Genomic DNA, 9,540 nt, shown 5'->3' with positions numbered 1-9,540 from the left:
GTAAGTTACACTGGGCAATTAGTAATTCAGCTACTAAGCACAAGGCCATAGACCCAACCCTGCTAAAGAGATGGTCTGTGATTTTCTATCAGCCACTACCTTCCATTGATGCAGATGATCAAGAGATGACTAATGTTAAGGCACAGATGTAATTAGTTTGTTTTCTGTTACTTCTTATATTCTTGCTTCAATTATGTTTCATCAGATATACATAGAGTTCACCGTTTCTGTGAGTTGATGGCGTTAAAGTTTACCTTATATATATGAGAGCATATGGCTTTTTCACCTCTGTACTTTTCTTGAACCACTACACTTTTCTTGAACAGATTTAGGAATAATTTGATGAGATGGTATTGATATGCATCAAATAAGTGCATTGAGACTATGGAGAGATACAATACATATTTTAGGGAAAAGTTCCTGTTCCATGTTCTGCAAGTTACCATATAAATATGCCAAGGCCTCTTTTTACATATTCTGTCACTAGAGTGTAATTTGTCTCTTTAGACTATAATATCCAATGAAAATTGCTTCCATGACCCAGTTCACATACTGGTTAGCCTTGGAAATGAATAACAATCCTGAAGTGGCCGTTCAAGAATTTTTAAATAGAGCAACTTCATGTTTCTGTTTACCATGGATACTACCTGTATTCCTAAGGAATCTCTAAATATGTAAGTCGTATATTTTCATATATAGAATTTTGGATGTACTTTTTTAGTTTCCATGGTCTAGAATATTCCTAAATTGACTCACCCAAAACTTATCTTTTTTCACTAGCATATACATAATATTTCCTAATTTATGATTGGTAGAACACAACATAATTAATCTCATAGACAAATAATCAGTGTCTTCCTGAATGAAGAAGAAATATATAATTTCATAGCTTAGTTGAAAAAACAAAAGATTTTTCTCAATAAAAATAGAGTCAGATTAACATGGGATGCTCTTCTTTGTGGAAAATATATAAACTTTAAACATTTTTTAAATGTTAGATGCAAAACAAAAATGGAAATGGAAATGGCAGTAACGTACTATTTTATGGAAATAGTGAATGCAGGGGATTGGTAATAAATTTTGCACATGAAATTAGGTTTCATAATGATCTGAAATTATCTAGTTTGGGATTTCATTCGTTTTAATTCTAAAGTGTTTGCCCTTCTAAGCTTTCTTTACAATAATAACATTTGAAAAACTAGCAAAAATTAAAAAGCAGTGTTAAGGTTTGCTGAAATTATGTAAATTTATGTGAAAGACTAAAATAATCTTAATTTCTAGGTTTTCTCTGTATGTTTTGAAGAAAATAAATTTAAGTTACACTTCAAAAATAACTATATTTTAACTTAGTAAAGAAGATTCATTCAAAATTATACTTAAAAAAATAGTGCGTTAAAAATGGAACAGGCAGTATTCTTGATTGGTAACACTTTTTCCTAAAATAATTTCAATGGAAAAATTGTTTTCTTTAGACTGAAGAGTGAGATGGCTTAACCAATAATAGTGTTTGTTCTTTATGTAAATCTACTTCTACCATTTAAAAAATTATTATCTACTCTACTGATGGAAAAATAAATCTACAGCAACAGATCTTTATAATTTCACTGAAATGTTTTCAGAATAAAAACAAACGATGGAGAAATTAAATGAATGGCTCACAGGTGCCCTGCAGTTCCTCAATGGCAAGCCTGAATCTATAGCCCAAGTTTGTGATCACCAATGTATTGGTCTTTCCAGAGGTATGCCACATTGTTCATGGCTGCCTTGAATGCAGTGTTGAACAGGAGTCTGAGGTTGTGCCACGTGTCTGAGACTGCAGTTAGTCTCCAAGACAGAAAGAACAACAGGATAAATTAGTGAGGTCTGCTGTGGTTGGTGGGGGGAGAGAGCATGGCAGTGCATAGATCAGGTGTTTTCCATCCCTGCAGTGCACCAAACTAAATACTTCAAATTAGTCACTGAGTGACTTTGCAAATGATGGTTCTTGACTTCACAACACAAGGGAAACATTAAATACTACGTAGGTGCTTATTTTCTTTATTGATTATATTAAACTTTCTGCAAGCTAAAATGGCTACATCATGTGATTTAAAACCAAGATGCAAACTAAAACAAATACTATTTGTTATTCATAGTTGACAGTTTCTATGTGATGGTCATGGCTCTCTCTTAGTATTTGTTAAATTTTATAAGTACTAGTATGCTGGGGTGGTACTCGACCACCATGAGATTACTGGTGGGATGGAAGGAACAAAGGTATAGAAAGAATAGATAGGCGTATCTAAAACCAGCCCTGTCCCTTTATAATCTATATACCTCACATTTATAATAAATTGTGAACCATTGTAATAGTTTTCTAAATTCTTAAGAGACCCTACATAATGCCCTATCAATGGATTAACTTAATATCACACATATTACTTCCATGATTGGTCAACCTTCACAAATAAAAAAACAAAATTTTCAGGCATGTGTTCTAAAGTGGCAGATTAAATTAATTTTACCCCCTCTCTCCTATAAGTTTATTAACAAGCCTGAAGTAAAGTACTATAAATCTCAGGGGGGGAAAGCCACTTACAATTACCAAATGTAGGTTAAAGCCCAAATTATCTTAAAGAAATAGTAATGTTACATAATGTTACATGAGATTAAACGGATGTCAAAAGCTCTCCATCGTATCATCTTCTTTCAGGTATTCATGGTGTCAGGTTCCTAACCAAAGATGCAATGAAAATATATTTCAAAGGAGTATTTTCTGGTGTTTTGGTCTGGAAGTAGCCCTAAGATGTTGGCCATCATCTAAGTATTGTGCCTTCTTATTATCATGTTGTTGAACAGTAGAGACACTTTTACGAGCTCACTAATAGATTATGTTTATTGTGCCTCTACTAATTCACTGCAGTACTGGGCAGTAGTAGTTGTACTCACATCATGTCTACCTAAAAATTGTAACCTTAAATTCTGTTTCCTGTTTTTTTGAAAAGAAATGTTTGGGCTCCAGAGGTTGTACATTTAATATTCTAAGAGTAACAATTTAATACTCTTATTATAAGTTTGAATTTTATAGGAAAAAGCATTAAGTTCTGGCTTTAAAAGACAAGAAGATGAGTGTAAGTGAGCATCATTGTAAGAGATTTCTTTTCGATACTTGCTTTTCACCCTCAATTTTTTCAAATGATGTATATTTAACTCTAATCTGGAAAAACCTTCACTTATTTTACTTTTATTTCAAACTTTAGTAATGGAATTGGTGCCTTTCTTTTTCCCCTGGTATATCAAACAGCTTTACAAGTGGCTAATTCTGTCAAGATCCTAAATTTCACAACCTTTGGCTTCCCTGCCACACAGTAGCAACCCAAGTTCGCTCCTCAAGAAGTAGACCTTGTTGACACCTCATCTGCCTGAATGGCCTTATTAGCACCTACCTGCAGATAATATTATTGTTAGTCTTGCCTATAGGTTTTTACACCTGTGTGAATACTGTTTTACATAGGACTCTGCCTGTTAGCTCTAAGTGCTAAGGCAGTTACAAGAATGCTCAGAGTCTTTGTCTTCTGGATCTTAATTTCAAAACATTTACCACTGGGTCAAATGCATATCTTGATGAACAAAATTTGTTGGACCTATAAATTAAAAATAAGACTTGGCTGGTCTTGGTCTAGCAGTTTTATATCACATTCAAATTAAATTATATTGACCACATTGTCATCTTTTCCCCTACAGATCTTGATTCTGTTGTGACTGACTCCTGAATGTTTTATTTTGATGGGAATTGTGGATTGGAAGAAAGAAAAAAGGAAAAGGGGATAGTGACAGTTTTAAGAGTCTCTTATTTTCTGTTCCAAATTCATCTCTCTTTTTAGGCTTTACATAAATTCTGCCCAGTACCAAATACTCTGTCCCGTGGGCTCTGGAATCAGCTTTCTAGTTGAATATTGGGCACATTACTTGACCTCTTTTAGCCTCATGCTCTCAATCTGTAAAATTAGGACAATAAGAGTATCTGCCTCATAGGGTGGTACAGGGATTACATTTGATAACCCCCAGAAGTACTGAGCATGATGACTAACACACAGGAAGTGTGCAGTAGGTGTTTGAGGCAGTATCTGTAGTATCATCAATATACTCTTGCTTGGACCCAAGAGGCAATTCTGTTTGACATAAATTTAAATATGCATTTGGTATTAACACTAAGGGGCTTTGGGCATCACCTTATGCCATGAGCAGAATAGATGGAAATGTTCCTTCCTGAGAGGAAAGTCTTTATATTCATTAATTTAAGTTGAACACTGACTTTTTCCCTCACAAAAATCAGTTATCCAAATGTTTTCTGATTTGTTAAGCTAAGTGAAAGAAAAAGAACACTGCCTCACCAGAGCTAAATGATGTCCTCAGGCAGTCAAGGAAAATCATGGCTAAAGAATGTTAAGAAAAGTGACTGTGCTCTCAATTGTCTGTATCCAACCAGAACACGTGAAGATAGGAAATTAGGAAATACATGTGGCAGTGCCAGATTATCTCCAATTATTTCTTCCCTTCTCTTTTATAAATGTATTGGCAGAGATTAACCAAGAATTAGAGATAAATTACTACTTATTAGTAATGTTGATCATTTTAACTAACAATCTGGAGACAACCTGGGATAAAAATTTTTGGAGAGTCCTTTCTATATAAAACCTATATTGCAAGATTTAACTCTTTGCTATTAATGCAAAGTTGTGTTAGTAAAATTTTAAATTTATGATGAAGCAGTAAAAATCAGATTTGTTAATTCATCATGTTCATTTTTTGAGTAGTTTATATTCACTATTACGATGGGATTGGTATTGTGCTAGATTGTTTGATTTAAAATAAACCTTAAGATAGTCAAACATTTCAAACACCTATATTACAGCTGATTTTGTTAATGCCATAACGCTATAATATAGTGACCATGTTTAGAGCTACTATTAAAAACCTTCCAGATTCTCCATTGCAAGTAGAATAAAGGTTTCTGTTTTTAAAGCCTTGACTGACATTTGCATGCAACTCCTTGATTAATCTTTTTCGTTCCTAGTATAACTCAAGATATTAATAATTATCTTTACACACCTCATTCAGCTGGGATGTAGCTCCCTGAGCTCAGTTCATTCTAGACACCTCTCCTGAGTGATTGCCTCTCACCTTTTATTTTATTGCAATATTTGAGACTGCCATGAATTCTCTTGATGTTGGTTCCAAGAAGGACCAGTAGCAGAGCTTTTTCAATGGGGACTTCTCTTTGAAATTTATAATGAATAATTTACTCCCCTTGATGATTCACCAAAGCATTAGTATGGCAGAAATCAGGGGCTGATGAAAGGATTATTTATTTAGTTATCTGGTTTTCTTGTTGTTAATATATTTTTCATCAACTAAATTGATACACACACTAGAATATGTATGTGGCAATAATGTGAATTTATGTTGCCCATTTGAAGACTGTATTTTTCCTTTCACATTTAAAGTTATTTGTAATGAGCTATTAGTGATAGTCTCTACAAATATGAAATATAATCTGTATTAACTTCTAACAGTTCACTCTATAGTTTTTGCATATTTCTAAACATCACTGATAAAATGTGTATTCTGTATTTATTATTTGTATTTCTTTTCCTTGTATATTTCCACATCATTTATTGTAGCATAATAATAAGTGAAAGGCACAAAAAAACAAGTCATCCTAGTGTATACATTTTCACAGCTCATGAGCACACGCACATATCTCCCGTTGCGGAGCACAGGCTCCTGACGCGCAGGCTCAGCGGCCATGGCTCACGGGCCCAGCCGCTCCGCGGCGTGTGGGATCCTCCCGGACCGGGGCACGAACCCGTGCCCCCTGCATCGGCAGGCGGACTGTCAACCACTGTGCCACCAGGGAAGCCCCGTCCATGTGTTTTTATTGAGTTCTATCTGCAATTCGTTTTTCTTTCTCTTCCTTTTGAAGTTAAATTTTTTACATTTGTAATTTTCATTACACAAATGAGTTATTTGTTATGCATATGATTGACAAATTATAGAATCAAATTTTTATTACTGGCACCATTCATGCAGCAATATATTCACTTAAAGATATTTCTAAATAACCAGATTTTTCATATATTTTAATACATAGGATATCATGTTAAACAGTACATGATTCCCATTGGCATTCAAACTTAAACCTGAAACTGCACACTGTACTTTAAACCTTTATCCAGTGGGCCTCAGAAAGCTTACTATTATCAGAATTTGGTCATGCTGTAATCATACAATGCACCATACATCTTAGATGAAATTGCACTTGTTTATTTCCCATTAATTATATTCCTTATCAGAATGGTAATAAATTTGGTGCAAGTAGATTCATGCTACTGATAAAATAAAGAATAAAGTCTTATATCAAGTTAAGCTTTCCAAGATGAAACTTTTTTGTCGTATTTAACATTGAGGAACAGCATGAAATGCTCCAGCTCTTGCGGCCATGTTCCTAAGCTCTTTTCCCTGAAGTCGTCATTACCATTCCAGCAGACCTTCTTCCTGTTCTCTCTTGAGATAGTGTGAGATATTTTGGAATATTGGCAGAAGTAATCTACCACTCAAATTCAGTGTGTTATATAACATGACACTCCAGAATAACAATATAATATCTTAATTATAATTTAGGATTTGAGTTGTAAAATATTTAGTGGGGCTTAAAACAGACAGTATAGAATGAGAGAGAACTGAAGAGATATTACTTAAGTACTCTTACGTAAGAGTATTCTTAAGAGATACTACAGTGAAAAGGAGGCATCAAGTAAATATCTCAGAGATGAATTCTCATTAAATTAAGCATAATTCATAAATTCACATGTGGTTGTGTAATTTTAGAGAGAGAAAGAATGTTGGCAAAATGATATCAAAATTTGACAAACAAGCCTAAAGGTTTAGAAATTTAATGTTATATATGCAATATTTTCTTGATACATAGGTAATCAATATAAAATTAAAAGAAATAAAATAATATGAATAACATGTGTACTGTTGTTTTATCTCTATTTCTCCCTAAATCATGGTTGCCTGTAAGTTGCACCTCTCTTAATACTCTCTTATATTAAGGGTGAAAAATATACTTCATTTGCATATTAAGGCTGGAAAGTATACATCTTTTGCACGTTTACCCTTGTCTTTCTGTATATTGCCTACATAGTCATTCTGGTTTATTAGAGGGATTCTGCCCTGTTAGTGCATTGCCAAAATAAGGAGGCGAGGGTGTCTAATCAACATGCATTTCCGTTGTAGTGACTGATGAAATGTTAGCTTAAAAGAGCCTTAAGATTCATCTAATTTAACTCCTTTATTTTACAACTGAGGAAACTAAAGAATCCAAGTGACTTTCCTTTTATCTCTTCATTATTCATTGAATTCAAGGAGAACTCTTGATGATCTGATAGTTCTTTAGTCTTGAGCCATGGTTCATATATATTAATTTTGGCAAGCTGTGTACTTTAATTTTAATTCTATATATCTGTTAAAGAAAGAAACCACTCCCTTTTTCCAAATGTTGCTAATCATATTTACCTATAATAAGGTTTCAAAAACCGGATCAGTTTCATGATCACTTTTGAAATTACTGTGCATATTACACGACTACTTGAGGACACACTTCTTTTTTTTAACATCTTTATTGGAGTATAATTGCTTTACAATGGTGTGTTAGTTTCTGCTGTATAACAAAGTGAATCAGCTATACATATACATATATCCCCATATCTCCTCTCTCTTGCATCTCCCTCCCACCCTCCCCATCCCATCCCTCTAGGTGGTCGCAAACCACTGAGCTGATCTCCCTGTGCTATGCAGCTGCTTCCCACTAGCTATCTGTTTTACATTTGGTGGTAGTATATATGTCCATTCCACTCTCTCACTTCCTCCCAGCTTACCCTTCCCCTCCCCGTGTCCTCAAGTCCATTCTCTACGTCTGCGTCTTTATTCCTGTCCTGCCCGTAGGTTCTTCAGAACCTTTTTTTTTTTCTTTTAGATTCCATATATATGTGTTAGCATACGGTATTTGTTTTTCTCTTTCTGACTTACTTCACTCTGTATGACAGACTCTAAGTCCATCCACCTCACTACAAATAATTGAGGACACTTTTAAGGTCTCAATCAGATCTGTGAGATAGTCTAATTTATAGGTTGAGGTTTTAGAAAAGAAAAATTCAAGGATCTTTAGTGATTCCCCCAGAAATGTTTTAAAGTGAATCACGAAATCCCAGACTGTTGATTTATTGCTTACATTCTTTTGTTAGGACTTCAACTAGAAAAAAAGACTTATTTTTTAAAGTTATGCAGGGCATTGCTATTTATCTCCTAATGTTTAGAGGCATAAGCTTAATAGTTACAAAGTCTTAATCTTTTAGAGTCATTTTCCCTTTATCCCCTTTTATTTATTCCCTACACATCCAAGCAAGATCAGTTGCTCTGTAGGGTTTCCCTGGCTTTTCAGGTTGTCTCTTTACTATCCATCAGATAAATATTATGTCTTAACAATTGAACATAAGTGATTTGTGAGTCATCCTGACTTTAAAATACAAAGTAAAGTGGATGATATAATATTGATACTTTAAGTCTGATATTGAAATATCAAACATTTAAATAGGTAAAGTTCAGAATGGATCCTTGAATTGACCAGATGAAAATGCTAAGTGACTAACATACACCTTTGATCCTGTAAAAAATATTCATAGCACTTGTAAATTGACTACTTAAAGCTATAGAAATGAGTACAGAGATTAGAAGTCTGTTGAGAAACTGTGCTTCTAGAAAAGTCCTACAAAGTGTCTGGAACGATCAATGCTATCATTTTTAATTAGCACATAAACCCTTTTTTTATTGTTACCATCATAGGATAAATAATTGCTCCTGTTTCCTTTTCTCATAACTTGGGTACAGTTTTTAATCTGCCCAGTGTCTGCTGGACACCACTGGGCTCTTTTCCTTTCCCAGATTTATGCCCTATTATTTCACAAATAAAAATGTTGGTTTCTAACTGATGTATCTACTTCCTGTTCCCAAACATACACTATTCCATTTTTTTCTGTTCCTTTTCATGTGTTATTATCACTCTGTAACTTCCTCTCTTTTCTTATCAGCTTATCAGATTCTACTGGTTATACAAGGTCCAGCTCAATTACTGTCCCACAGGAATGCTCTTTCACCAAGATAGTCCACACTGGTTGATCACTCTTTTGATCTTGTATGTCTATACTAATCCATTCCACACTTTGGAATTATTCTTACACAGCCCCCTGACATTCAGTTCCATTCAACACATATTCACTGAGCACATTCTATGTATAACTGACCATGCTACAAAAATTTTCAGTAAAATAATGATCACCTGCATTTGAAAATTATGTACTGTGGAGGTGGAAAATATATAATTTAGGACTGAAAAATCAATGCAAACTGTAAAAAAAGATTTAATCATTGTACTGAGGAATTGAGGACAAGTAGATGGAAGAGGTTTATTAGAGGTGAAGCTTTGAGAAAAAAAAACAA

At 34.1% G+C, this 9,540-nt stretch overlaps 1 protein-coding gene across 9 annotated transcripts in view; it reads left to right on the top strand.

Annotated features, from left to right (window-relative positions):
* Window positions 1–9,540, top strand: part of FOXP2 (forkhead box P2) — a 538,178-nt gene that overhangs the window by 413,257 nt on the left and 115,381 nt on the right. The gene's annotated exons all lie outside the window — the stretch shown is intronic.

Source organism: Delphinapterus leucas, chromosome 9, assembly GCF_059928025.1.
Source record: "Delphinapterus leucas isolate spDelLeu-1000000601 "Yukka" chromosome 9, BTC_Dleu_Yukka2, whole genome shotgun sequence".
Lineage (NCBI taxonomy): Eukaryota > Metazoa > Chordata > Mammalia > Artiodactyla > Monodontidae > Delphinapterus > Delphinapterus leucas.
Note: the sequence above shows the minus strand (reverse complement) of the source record. Positions and strands in the feature narration are given on the sequence as shown.